The following is a 14684-nucleotide window of genomic DNA, read 5'->3' on the forward strand; positions in this document are numbered from 1 at the left end:
CAATGCAGTGTGTAATACTTAGCACCTATACAACATTTTTGAATTTCAAAGGCTCATACAAACATTAACTAATTGATTTATTAATCAACACAATGGGAAATTGATTGATTATGTATTCATTGGTGGAGTCTCCTGGAAGTGGAATTGTTGCTAAAATGTGTTCTGATTTGATTTTATTTCTTTCTCTGTGACATGAAATAGTGAAACCACCTGTAGTAGAGCTGGATTTCGATAGCTATCCATACAGGCACAGAAGTCTTATCCCTTCTGTATTGCACCTTTCTTGGCTGCTGGGATTGTTTCCTTTGAGCGAGAGCAAAATGTCTCTAATTCTCCCGTTTCATCCTGCATTTTATGGGCAGTATTGTCCCAGAGGAGTGCAGGTGGTCATGGTGAGTAATGGATGGAACTGTGGTCACTGAGGTAGCTAGGTCCTGATCTATTGATTATTTTGAAGATCAGGACAAAGGAATTGCACTAGCAAGAAAAGCAGACTGGGAGCTGAAGAAGGGATCAAAGCAACAGTATTATGCACCTGCGGCAGCCAGTCCCATTGAGGAGTTGGAGGCTTGGCATTGCTGTCTCCTTCAGCCCCAGATACAGGTACAGTAATCCAGTGTGGAGGTGGCAGGCACATGGATCAGTGTGGCCAGAACCTTCTTTGGGAGCAAGTTCCCTAGCAAGCTGGAGTTGGAAGATGACATCTTTAATCACTGATGGTACCTAGTCTTATAGGCTAAGCGCTGAGTTGAACAGAATACTGAGGCTTGGCACGACTGTGACCAATAGGGGCAGACAGCTTTGAAGAAAGGAAGGAGAGTATCCTGGTTTGTTCTTCAAAACATTTTCCCCATTCAGTGAGCGTTGCTTTGATCTTACCCAGGATGGTAAAAGGTGGTAGCTGAATCCATGTGCGTGGATCACACCATCCAAGGGATCCTGACGTGGTGTTGGAAATGATTTTGTCTCTGATACTGTCGTCAACACTCATTCAAGGAGAGCAGTTCAACAATGGTTCAGTTGTCTAGTGTAGAAAAGGCAAGAGCCTGTGTTTGACTCTTTCATAGCTGGAAGGAAACCAGATTACAGCTGTACTTTTCTGCAACAGACTTTGCAGAACGTTTTAATATACTGTGAGCCACAAGGGGGAGTTAGAGTGTAATTTGTTGCCAGGCAGATTATGGTAATAATTTCAGGCTGTATAACTATTCAAGGAGTGGTCCTCTGAGGCTGAAGTTCCTTTCCCCTGTCTTTTGTAGCATGATGCTATAGTTTTCTCTATATGTGCATCTGATTTGAATAAAACTGTTCCTTTTAAATGATGTGTCTCACTCATTTCATTGAGGGGGAAGCTGCTTCAAACCCTCCTGATATGTTGTAGTTCCCTTCTCTTCCCTCCTTCTTTGAGTTGCAAGTGGGTCTGGGTTGGAAGAGTAGCTGGGGGAATGTTAGGTGGAACAAAGTGCTCTTTTGGGTGGGGTGATGTCACCTCCCATCTGCTCTAGGGTAGGCACATGCTGCAGTGTGAGGGCTCCAGCTGCTTTGTTTGCTGAATTCTTTTGGATTCATTTACTTGGATACCCATGATGTTACAATGTCACTTCAGCAAATGCCTTACCCTGGTCATCCAGGACCAACTGTTGCCAGGTTTTTTTCTGAAAATCCCAATATCTTGAATAAAAATTGTTGAAAGATAATATCTACTCAGAGCGCTAATATGATCCTATAGCCTCTGTTCAACTACACCAAGTTTTGTGTGTGGGTAAATAGAAGAGAACCAATCATCCCCAAACACATGCACTCATGGGTCAAGATTTTTTAAAATGGAGTCTAAAACTAACTCCCAGGCTATTTTTCTTATGCCCCCTAAATATAGATTTAATTTTCAAAAGTGCTGAGCATCCAACAACCCTTTGTGATCAGAGGGAGCTGATGGGTACTCAGCGTTTTAGAAAATCTGATCATTTATTTAGATGTCTCATATGAATTAAACTGTTAACTTTAGGCTTCCACTGTTGAAAATACTGCCCACCCTGCCAGAGTAGAACTGATTCTGGTTTGCTGAGCTGATCACAATCCCACTACGATCGTTAAAACATGAAACATTTTTGTGGTGTTGCCATGCTGTGGGAAATCAATCCGTTTTAGAGGCAGGGCCCCTTCAGCATAGTGTCAGGCAAGACAGGTGTTAGATTGGTGACAGCCTACACAGTGTCAGCAACAGAGGGGAGGAGAAAAGGCCAGGTACAAAGGCTGACAGAGAACGTGAACCAACTGTGATGGCAATGAAAGAAAAACTGTCTGAAGGGTAAGTTAAAAATTAAGTTAAAGAAGAGTGAATCAAGAGATGAGGGAGGTTTTACAAGTCATCTACATCTGTATATATGCGAATAGTTAGGAAGACAGCAGATGGTGCTGAGAAACATGCAGCATCATTCTTGGGTGTTGTAGGACCAATAAAACTTGCTGGTGTTGTGCACTGCAAATGGTTTCCTCTGTGCAGCTTTTTACATCAGCTCTTAACAGGAGGAAGGGAAGAAGAGGAGGTGGCTGAAGGGGGTAAGAAAGAGGTTGCTGCAGCTTAGCCTCTTGCAGGGTGTGTGTGGGAGTGTGTTTTGGCGTGAAAATGGCCTGTTGTAGTTATAAATTTGGGCCAGATTTTCAAAGGTATATAGGTTCCTAAAGATACAGATAGGTGTTAGTGGGAGTCAGGTGCCTAACCTGGTTAGGCACTTTTGAAAATCCCACTAAGCACCTATCTGCATCGTTAGGCACTTAAATACATTCAAAAATCAAAAATCTGGCCCAAAGTGTATTGAAAACCAGATAGATGGCAGGCTGCCATCTCTGCCACTGTTGTGACAGCTATAGAAAGTTTCTTACATTGCCTCATAGAACCATCAAACCGAGAAAAAGGAAATTACACTGACCTCTCCCACACCACTCCCCTGCAGTGCAAACAAGTGAGATTACACCTGTTGCTGTGTCTACTGAATTATGATTAGAAGCCGCAGCTACAACAGCCTGCAAAAGCAAAGATAACAGGGTGGAGAGTATATGGGAAAGAAAAGGTCAATCCCAGTAAGGATTGCCCTATACACAGACGGCTGAGTGATGGGATTTTGGCACCAGGATTTTGTATATTTAATTTAGGTCCACATGCAGTTGAATTAGGAAGGGGATAGTTTTAGGTAGCGGTTTCAGGAGTGCCTTCACCCCCTTCCATTTTGGACATCATCCCACCCTTCCCTTCCAATGACCTGCGCTTTGTAAACTATGTGCATTATTCTGTTGTGAATAACTAGGGAGGTGGTGCCACTGTGTGGAGGCATCTCCCTCAGCAGATTAACAGAGGGGATGGGACCGGACTAAGTACAAGGAAGAATGGGGAGTGGGCACTCTGCTGATGGCAATGATGGCCACTACAAATGGGCTGCATTGTGTATTTCTCACATGTTAATAAAGAGGGCCCTGTTAAGGGAAAGGGAAATTCTTATAATTAAGTTAAGAGCGTTGCCATCCTAGGGTTTAGATCAGGTGCGGGCAAACTTTTTGGTGTGAGGGCCACATCGGGTTTCTGAAATTGTATGGAGGGCTGGTTAGGGGAGGCTGTGCCTCCCCAAACAGCCAGTCGTGGCCCGAACCCCCCCCCCGCTTCTCACCCCCTGACAGCCCCCCCGGGACTCCTGCCCCATCCAATCCCCCCTGTTCCCTGTCCCCTGACAGCCGCCCCGGGACCCCTGCCCCATCTACCCCTCCCTGTCCCCTGACCACCCCTGGGGCCCCTGCCCCTATTAACCCCCACCGCCCCATCCAACCCATTCTCTCTTTCCTTGGAGAGGTTCAGAGAAGAGCCACAAGGAGGATTAAAGGATTAGAAAACATGCTTTATAGTGATAGACTAACGGAGCTCAATCCATTTAATTTAACAAAGAAAAGGTTATGGGGCAACTTGTTTACAGTTGATAGGTATCTACATGAGGAACAAGTATTTAATTGGTCCTTCGACCTAGCAGAAAAAGGTACAACACAATCCAGCAGCAAGAAGCTGAATATAGAAACTGAAGTTTTCAAACTGGAAATAAGGTGTAAATTTCTAACTGTTATAGTAATTAACCATTGGAGCAATTTACCAAGGGTTGTGATGGATTCTCCATCACTGACCATTTTATAATCAAGATTGGAAGTTTTTCTAAAAGATCTGCTCTAGGAATTATGTGGGGGAAGTTCTATGGCCTGTATTATACAGGAGAGCAGAATAGATGATCACAGTGGTCCCTTCTGGCCTTAGAATCTATGGCCTGGTGTGACATGTTACTGAGACACAGGACTGGAACCTGGCCTGATTTGTGGCCTCTTTGTATTTCACTGCTGGCACAAAGCAGCCATAAAGCTGGTGTAGCTGGTTATGGGAGAATCACCAGAGTGCGAGGGAATCCTGTTAGCGAAGAAAAAGTATAGCAGCTCCTATGAACTGCCAAATACCAGTAAGCTGTTCGTAGTCAGCCTTTGGGCTGCTCTAATTTACATAGGGAAACCAGCTTGGTGCATAGATGACCTAGGAAAATAAAGGATCCAAAAAAGTGGTCTAAAGCCATTTTTTCACCATCCCATCCTGCATACATCTTGACAGCAACCCACGCTCTGGGTCGCTGAGTGCAAGAAAATAAATTTCCTGTGTCATATACCTTCAAAACATCAACTGCAGACTTAAATTGTCCCCCCACTCAGATCTGGGACTTTTTCAGCCCCTTTACACTGTTCTGGCCAGACATGCCAAATCCACGGAAAAAATGCAGAAATTGGGCTTGTTTTTGGCTTAATTGGCTTCTGAATTGCTTGTTGGCTAGTTTTTGGCTTGTAGCTTGTTTGGCTTGTAGCTTGTTGCTTCTTTTTTTTTGATCGGCTCCTGGCAAGCAGGGAAAAAGTGGGTGGGGGGAGAGAGAGTCAGGGATGCACAGCGGGGTGCTTATTTAGTCAGGGTGCTTATTTACCACTTGAAAATTGGCAACTGTGGTTCTGGCCTTTTTATGTGGCATAAAGGGCCTGGGCATAAGGGACAAGGGTCTTTTCACCATCCAGGAACTGAAGTACTGCAAGAAGAGACGATCCTGCATTTCAACATAATAAATGGCTCATTGAAATAATTTATAACAACCTTATGAAAACCGACAACTATTTGAAGTAAGGACTGTGAGGAAATGTGTTATGAATGGAATCTGAAAGCAAAATTAACCACGTGATTTAAAAAAAATCCAATCTGAAGCATCTAAACCAGAGGTGGGCAAACTACGGCCCGTGGGCCACATCCAGCCCACTGGACCCTCCTGCCCGGCCCCTGAGCGCCTGGCCCTGGAGGCTAGCCCCTGGCCCCTCTCCTGCTGTTCCCCTCCCCCAGTGCTCTGTGCTGCGTGGTGGCGTGGCTGGCTTCAGCCAGGTGGCACGGCTGCGTGTCCTGGTGCTCTGGGTGATGCAGCTGTAGTGCTGCCAGCCACCGGTGCTCCAGGCAGCGCGGTAAGGGGGCGGGGAGCTGGGTTGTGTGTGTGTGGATAGAGAGCAAGAGAGTTCAGGGTGGTGGTCGGGGATGTGGATAGGGGTCGGGGCGGTCAGAGAGCAGGGATCAAGGGGGTTGAATGGGGGTAGGGGTCCCAGGGGGGCAGTCAGGAAGGAGAGGGGGGCAGTCAGGGGCAGGGGTTCTAGGGGCAGTCAGGGAGAAGGGGTGTTGGATGTGGCACGGGTTCCAGGGGGGCAGCCATTAGTCTATCACTATAAAGCATGTTTTCTAATCCTTTAATCCTCCTTGTGGCTCTTCTCTGAACCTCTCCAATTCATCAACCATCCTTCTTGAACTGTGGGCACCAGAACTAGAGACCGTGTTCTAGCGGTGGTCGCACCAGTGCCAAATAAAGAGGTGAAATAACCTCTCTGCTCCTACTCGAGATTCCCCTGTTTGTGCATCCCAGGATCACATTAACTCTTTTGGTTCCAGCATCACACTGGGAGCTCATGTTCAGCTGATTATGCACCATGACCACCAAATCTTTTTAGAGGCTCTGCTTCCCAGGATAGAGTACCCCATCTCGAAGGGGGACTCTTTTAACTCTTTGTGGAGGGGGTGCCCATATGCATGCTCTCTCTCTCACAGACACAAACAGAGCAATGCAAGACTGGCATTAAGCCTTGATAAATACAAATATCCCATTTTTACATGCTTGTTGGCTAGGATTAATTCAGTATAACGATGCAGTATTCATTACCGAAAGAAAGATGTCTTTATTTCCTAACAGTTACACTGCTGTTTTTGTAAAGGATGCCAGCAGTTGTCATATTAAATTGGACAGTATTATTTTTCTTGAGGGCCAGGATCATTATTACTGGCACTCATGCACTGTGAGTAGTCACTTCTGAACAGATCCTTTACTTTACTGTCACAGAATGAGTTGCCAGTTATTTGTTATTTGTGCCATGCTGTTCAGCTCAGATTGTGGATGCAATACTTTAGCTTTGTTATATTTGCTGCTTGATAACAAGCCTTTCCAAAGAGAAACATGCACCTCCACATCAAAACATACTGGGCCAAATCACATCCAGTTATATCTGTGAATACCCATTCAAGTCAGGAGGTTGGGCCCATTTGGGGATCTATTGGAGGCACAGGGCCAACCCCTCTATTTTTATAGAGGAGAAGGAAAGAGAGGCAACCAGGTCTTGTTCAGAAGATTTGGAAGGAAACCACATAAGGGAAATCTCACAGACTTTTCCTGTCCTTGTTCCCATCTCTGGCTGTGATTTTTGGTTTGTCTTTGAAAACCCGAAAGAGATTGAAGTTGATCTGGGTCAAATTTGGAATCTACAGCCAAATTCTACCCTGACTTAGAGCTTGTTAAACCCCATGATGTATATCAGGGCAGAACTTGGCCATTTCTGCTCTTCATTAAGGGCCCGATTCTGCCACCTCCTCTCATGTTGAGCAGTGCCTCACTCCAGAGAGCTCCATGGAAATCAGTGAATGGCAAAATATCACTGATGGTGAGCAGAGCTGGCACAATCGTTCTCTAAGCCTTAAGGCCTTGTCTACATGAGGAAATTTTTCAAAGTTGCATAAGCTAAACCGGAAAAAGACACTTGTATTCCAGAATAAGTATCCACACGGTGAGTTATACCAGTAAAACTACAGCTGTATGATTATATCGCAATAATTATCCCAGTAAATTTCCCCATGTAGACAAGCCCTAAGTGAAGTTTACAAAACTATTAGTTTGTCATTTAAGACATGAATGTACCTGTAAAATGACTGTGGGCATTTTACATGGGGACTACATATACATAGTGCAGGGTCAGTAATCATCCTTGTTTATAGCTGGATGTCTGGACTACACTCTAGTCACTGGGCCTAGATACTGTAGTAACAACTTACAAAATACCAACATCAGACGCTCTCTTCCCCTCTCTGCTGTCCTAAGCCTTTACTCCCTCTTCGTAAGGAATCAGCATTATTAAACTTCTCTTGCTTTTAGCAACTAAGGGTATGTCTACACTACAAAATTAGGTCGATTTTATAGAAGTCAATTTTTAGAACTCGATTTTATACAGTCGATTGCGTATGTCCACACTAAGCGCATTAAGTCGGAGGAGTGCATCCTCACTACCGTGGCTAGCATCGACTTACGGAGCAGTGCACTATGGGTAGCTATCCCACAGTTCCTGCAGTCTCCACCGCCCATTGGAATTCTGGGTTAAGCTCCCAATGCCCGATGGGGCAAAAACGTTGTCGCGGGTGGTTTTGGGTACATGTCGTCAGTTGCCCCTCCCTCCATGAAAGCAATGGCAGACAATCGTTTCGCGCCTTTTTTCTGTGCAGACACCATACCACGGCAAGCATGGAGCCCACTCAGCTCACTGTCACCGCTACTGTTGTGTCCTAGGTGCTGCTGTTAGCAGACAGTGCAGTACGACTGCTAACCATCATCATCCACCTCTTCCACTGCAACTCTGCTCTCCTGCTCTTCTGGTGCCATGAATCCACCTCGCAGGTCCTCTCATTGTTCTGTATAAATATCTATTCTCATGGCATCCATCATCGTCCACCGCTTCCGCTGCAACTCTGCTCTCCTGCAGACACCATACCATGGCAAGCATGGAGCCCACTCAGCTCACCACTACTATTGTGAGCATTGTAAACACCTCTTGCATTATCCTGGAGTATATGCAGAACTGGGCTAAGAGACACCAGCACCAGTGATGAGGACATGTGCACAGACATTCCTGAAAGCACGGGCTGTGGCAATTGGGACATCATGGTGACAGTGGGGCTGGTTGATACAGTGGAACGCCAATTCTGGGCCGGGCAAACAAGCACAGACTGGTGCGACCACATAGTGTGGTGGGTATGGGATGATTCACAGTGGCTGCAAAACTTTTGCATGCGTAAGGCCACTTTCCCTGAACTTTATGAGTTGCTTTCCCCTGCCCCGAAGTGCAGAATACCAAGATGAGAGCTGCCCTGGCAGTTGAGAAGCGAGTGGCGATAGCCCTGTGGAAGCTTGCTACACCTGACTGCTACTGGTCAGTCGGGAATCAGTTTGGAGTGAGCAAATCTACTGTGGGGGCTGCTGTGATTCAAGTAGCCAATGCAATCATTGATGTTCTGTTATCAAGGGTAGTGACTCTGGGAAATGTGCAGATCATACTGGATGGCTTTGCTGCAATGGGGTTCCCTAACTGTGGTGGGGCAATGGATGGAACCCATATCCCTATCTTGGCACTGGACCACCTAGCCAACCAGTTCGTAAACCACAAGGGGTACTTCTCAATGGTACTGCAAGCACTGGTGGATCACAAGGGACGTTTCACCGACATCAACATGAGATGGCCGGGAAAGGTGCATGACGCTCACATCTTTAGCAACTCAGGGCTGTTCAAGCAGTTGCAAGAAGGGACTTACTTCCCAGACCAGAAAATTACTGTTGGGGATGTTGAAATGCCAATAGTTATCCTAGGGGACCCAGCCTACTTCTTGCTCCCATGGCTCATGAAGCCATACACAGGCAGCCTTGACAGTAGTAAGGAGCAGTTCAACTATAGGCTGAGCAAGTGCAGAATGGTGACAGAACGTGCCTTTGGACGTTTAAAAACTTGCTGGTGCTGTTTGCTGACCAGGTTAGACCTCAGCACAACCAATATTCCCATTGTTATTGCTGCTTGCTGTGTGCTCCATAATATCTGAGAGAGTCAGGGGGAGACGTTTTTGGCGGGGTGGGAGGTTGAGGCAAATCGCCTGGCATCCGATTTTGAGAAGCCAGACACCAGGGCGATTAGAAGAGCACAGCAAGACGTGCTGCGCATCAGAGAGGCTTTGAAAACCAGTTTCATGACTGGCCAGGGTACGGTGTGACAGCTGGTGTGTGTTTCTCCTTGATGCAAACCCGCCCCCTTTGTTCATTTTAATTCCTTGTAAGCCAACCACCCTCCCTCCTTCAAAATAAAGTAACTATTGTTTTGAGACCATGCATTCTTTCTTTATTAATTTAAAAAAAAAAAAGGAGATAACTGACAAGGTAGCCGGGTGGGGTGGGGGAGGAGGGAAGGACAAGGCCACATGGCTTATTGTAGCCACACAACAAATCAAAACTGTTTGAATGACAGCCTTCTGTTGCTTGGGCCATCCTCTGGAGTGGAGTGGCTGGGTGCCCGGAGCCTTCCCCCACTCCCGCAGCGTTCTTGGGCCTCTGGGTGAGGAGGATATGGAACTTAGGGAGGAGGGCAGCCAGTTATACAATGGCAGCAGGGGTCTGTGCTTTTGTTGGCTTTCCTGCAGCTGCACCAGACACTTCATCGTGTCCGTTTGCTCCCCCATTAACCTCAGCATCGCCTCCTGCCTCTGCTCTTCATGCTCACTTAATGCTTTCCTGGCCTCTGCCACTGAATGCCTCCATCAGTGTGGGAGGACTGCATGAGCTTGGAAAACATGTCATCGCGAGTGCGTTTTTTCCGCCTTCTAATCTGCGATAACTTCAGGGATGGAGATGATAGGGGGAGCATAGAAACATTTGCACCTGTGGGGAGATAAAAAGGGAGAGTAAAATTTAAGATGATACATTTCTGAGAACAAAAGGGAGACTCTTTCACAGTAAATCAAGCAATTCACAGCAGACAGCACATGAGCTTTAGGTCGCATTTTGCCTTTTATATTGAGCACCTGCTGGTATGGTGACACATCACACATGGCTGGGCAGCAGAATTTCCAGGCAGCCGTGGTAAGGCAAAGGGTATGCGGGGTTGGCTTTTTACACATAACATGTGGGAATGGTTTCAAACTGCAGCACCATCCTTTCCCATAGCAAGCAATGCCAGTTGGGTTTCACATTTGAAAGGAGGGACTGAGGTTTTCAGGTGGATGAGCAGCACACATCTCCCCCCACCCCACCGCGTGGCTATTCTCCGGGATGATCCCTTTTAGCCAAGCGCAAACAGCCCAGCATGAACGGGAGTACTTTTACTGTTCCCGTACAAAAATTCCCCTATTTCAACTAGGTGACCATGAATGATATCACTCTCCTGAGGCTAACACAGAACGATATAGACCGAATGTTGCTTGAATGCGACCAAAACCCAGGACCATTTGCTGCCATGCTTTGTGCTGCAATGATTCCAGACTACTTTCAGAGTACCTCCAGGAGAGCTTCATGGAGATGTCCCTGGAGGAGTCCCGCTCCATCCCCAGACACGTTAACAGACTTTTCCAGTAGCTGTACTGGCCGCGAATGCATCCCAATTCTTCAGGGCAAATCAAACATTAAACACTATGGCTTTTAAACCCTGTACTGTAGTTACAAATGTTCACTCACCAGAGGTGCCTTCTCCAGCTTCAGGGTCGGGGATCCCGCCTTCGGAGGGTATTTGGCTCCAGGGTGATGAAAAGGTCCTGGCTGACGGGGAGAACGGATTCACCGCTGGCCTGCTGCGCATTCTCCTCCTCCTCCCCTTCCTCATCCACAAAATCCTCCTCCCTGTTGCATGAAACTCCCCCCTTGCAGGTGTACACAGACAATGGTGGGGTAGTGGTAGGATCCCCTCCTAGAATGCCATGCAGCTGATCATAGAAGTGGCATGTATGGGCTCTGACCCAGAGTGACCATTTGCCTCCTTTGTCTTTTCGTAGGCTTGCCTGAGCTCCTTAACTTTCACGCGGCACTGCTGTGTGTCCCTGTTGTAGCCTTTCTCCAACATGCCCTGTGAGATTTTGGCAAATATATTTGCATTTCTTCTTTATGATCGAAGTTCGGCCTGCACAGATACTTCTCCCTATACAGCAATCAGATCCAGTGTCTCCCTTTCAGTCCATGCTGGAGCTCGTTTGCGATTCTGGGGGGACTGCATGGTCACCTGTGCTGCTGAGTTCGCCGACCAAACAGGAAATTAAATTCAAAAGTTCCTGGGGCTTTTCCTGTGTACCTGGCTAGTGCATTGGAGTTCAAAGTGCTGTCCAGAGCGGTCACAATGGAACACTCTGGGATAGCTCCCGGAGGCCAATACCGTCAATTTGCATCCGCACTACCTCAAATTCAACCAAGCAAGGTTGATTTTAGCGCCACTCCCCTCACCGGGGAGTATAGAAGTAGATTTTAAGAGCCCTTTAAGTCGACGGAATGGGTTTGCTTGTGTGGACACATTCATTTTAAAATCGACCTAATGCGGCTAAATTCGACCTAACCCCATAGTGTAGACCAGGCCTAACTGAACAGCTATTCACCATAGGTAGCCTGAAATGCCCTTGTTTCCATGGTCATGGACTAATGTGTGCTAAATTAGACCTGACCATGAAAAAAGCCAAACTCCAAGATAGTGGTTGGATCTTTCCCAATGCCCGTTTCTCTCTGAATCCTTGATAGATATTTTGAATGTCTGTAACTGGTGTGAGAGGAGCTGCAGGGCTCAGCTGAAGGTGCAGTTTTGAGAAGGAGTTTCTTAGAGTCCCTCTCTCAGCCAGCCCCCCTCACCCTGGGAGGGTGGGATCAGAATTCACACACTCCCCCATTCCCATATATTTAAAAGCCCCATGTTTACACAGACTGGTAGCTATGTGCTTTTTGTATCTAATATATCTAGGTATCTGAGAGGGTGAATTTAGAACCAGTCCTAAAGATGACATGATTTGAACCTCTTCACAGCCGGTCGTGTTTTCTTGGTGATAGACTGTACTTGCTTGTACTTGTACTTGTAGTTGCTTGCGTGAAGGAATTAGTCAGAATTTGTATCTGAATTAAAAACTTGATCATACCCACTGATGTGGAATAGCGACTGTGGTCAGCTAAAAAAAGGAGACAGTGTTGTTTACTGGTGAAAGCAGAGTAGTGGGAATCGGGAACCCGTCCATTGCACTTCTGGCTCTGCCCCAGCATGGACAAATCATCCCGGATTTGGACAAATCATTGCAGCTCTTGTGGGCCACACAGATATTCAGAGGAGCTCAGCATCTGTAATTTGGGCCAGATTATTTAAAAGGCTGAGTTCTCATTTAGGCACCAAAACAATGAGCCAGGTTTTCAGCAAAGTTGACAGTGTAGGTTCCTGAGTGTTTTTGGAAAGTCTGGCCATAAGTGTCACAATGAGAGGTTCTAGGTGCAAATCTTTTGAAAGTACAGCCTTTATTTAGGTATCTAGATGGGACTTGAATTCTTCTGAATTTCTAGCCCCAGGTGACTGACTTTGTCCATCTGTACCCATAATACCTGTCTCACAGTGGTACTGCAGGGCCAAGTTTAATATCTGAAAGATGCTTTGGCTTTCTTGGATGAAATATACCATAGAAGGGCAAAATAGTGTGCTCTACTATTATTATTTATTATTAGAAGCCCTTTGGCCTCCCACCCATCACCTTCCTGTCAGCCACTGGACTCAGTGCTCCTGAACTAGCAGAACTTTGTGTGCGCCACGATGACTAGATGGTCCATGGTTAAAATGGAAGTTAGCTGGACAGTTCTGTAGTGATAGTACCCTCGTTCCCGACCAGACTGAAACCATGTGGTGGAAACCGTGTCTTTACGAAAGGGAGGAAGAGGATGGTGAAAGCAAAGCTGAGAGTCAATACTGACTTGACTTTCTCTGTTTATTCCCCAGTGAAGAGCTGCAGCATGCATACCAGCCCCAAGGAGACCCAGTCAGTATAATGTACAGGTTTATTTGCCTGCATTTCAAATTTGTGGTTTCTAGAGTTAAATCATTGCACATTAAAATAAATACTGGAACAGAGAGTGCCAGTCTTCAAAGAAATCGCAGACTCTGAATTCCCTAGCTGGGTAATTGCAGCTTTAGGGCCCAGTCCCACACTGAGACATGCAGATGAGCACCTTTAAGTTCATTGGAGACACACATACCATACACACACCTCAAGTAAAGGATCAGGCCCTCAAACTTTATCTATCTCCATGGTCGGCTACTTCCAACATTGCACAGATGTTTGGAGCGGATGTACTGTTGTGGGGGGCAGCAGGTTTCCATTCACTAAGAGAGTAATAACTGAAAACTTTGACAGCTCATAGAGCTCTGAAGTGAGGGACTTCTTGGAGGGCGGTGACCTGATCCAACACCCACTGAAGACTTTGGGGTTCTTTCCATTGACTTCAGTGGGCAGTGGATCAGGCCCCTGCACAAGTAAACTTTGGTTTTCTGTGATTGATCCACATACATGCACATACCTTGGGACAGTTTTTCTCTGTTGCAGTTGTGTAAATCTGGAAAAACTCAGATGAGACAGAATCAGAATTTGGTCTATTGATTCCAAGGAGATACTCACATAAGTACGGGTTTCAGGATCAGGCCTATAAATTGCAATGTTGTATAATTCATTTCCATTTAAAATACTAAGAGAAGTGAACCCTGCTGTGCTCTGTATCCATAAGAAGTGGCCACATTTTGGAACCAGGGCTTTTTTTAACAATTTGTGAGTTTACAGGCCAGTAGCCAGTGTTTCTGCACATGAGCCTCAGAGCTCTCTTGCTCACACCCTGGTCAGGAGCAGGCGGGCACCCACTGGACAACAGGGCTTTTTCTTTTTTTTTAGTATGTGTGTTTGTAGTGATCTTAGCAGGCAAATGGTGTGGAAAGGAGCTTTGCATGAAAACCACCTCCTACTGAACTGCTTCTGGAACAAGTATCAGTGAATCTGTTTCAGCAAATACTTCTGGCTGGAAAAAAAATCCATCTAAAATTAAATAACTAAAATTAAACATCTGCAGATGTTATCATAAATAAAAATGTCCGATCCTGTTTTGAATCTTGCTAAACTATTTGCCTCCCTAGTATCCTGTGGTAGTGAGTTCCAGAAGCTATTTATGTTGTGGACGTTAATTATTTTTTAAATTAAATCCAGCTTCTTGCCTATAGCCATTACCTTTGTTCATCCTTCATTTCCTAATATTTTCCTCTCCACTGGTACTATAGATTTTAACTTCGTAAAATATTGTAACAATTCCATTGTCATGTAGGAATCTCACAGCTATTGCTGTGCTGCATGTCATAGCCACTCAGACTGTCACAGTAATGAAGTTGTATAAAAATCCAGTCTTTCCTCCAAAAGCACAGGTCCCTAACACTTGAGTTAGAGAAGACTCTCTGTTAGTTCCTAGTTATACAGGGACTAAGATAGATCGTTGACCAGTTTTGCTTCCATCCAGTAGAGGGCA

The 14684-nt window shown here is 45.9% G+C and overlaps 1 protein-coding gene across 2 annotated transcripts in view; it reads left to right on the forward strand.

Moving 5' to 3' along the window:
• BCAR3 (BCAR3 adaptor protein, NSP family member) overlaps positions 1–14684 on the forward strand; it is a 145524-nt gene that overhangs the window by 97078 nt on the left and 33762 nt on the right. The window lies entirely within an intron of this gene.

The sequence above is a fragment of the Lepidochelys olivacea genome (assembly GCF_965140295.1).
Source record: "Lepidochelys olivacea isolate rLepOli2 genome assembly, chromosome: 8".
In the NCBI taxonomy this organism is placed as follows: Eukaryota; Metazoa; Chordata; order Testudines; family Cheloniidae; genus Lepidochelys; species Lepidochelys olivacea.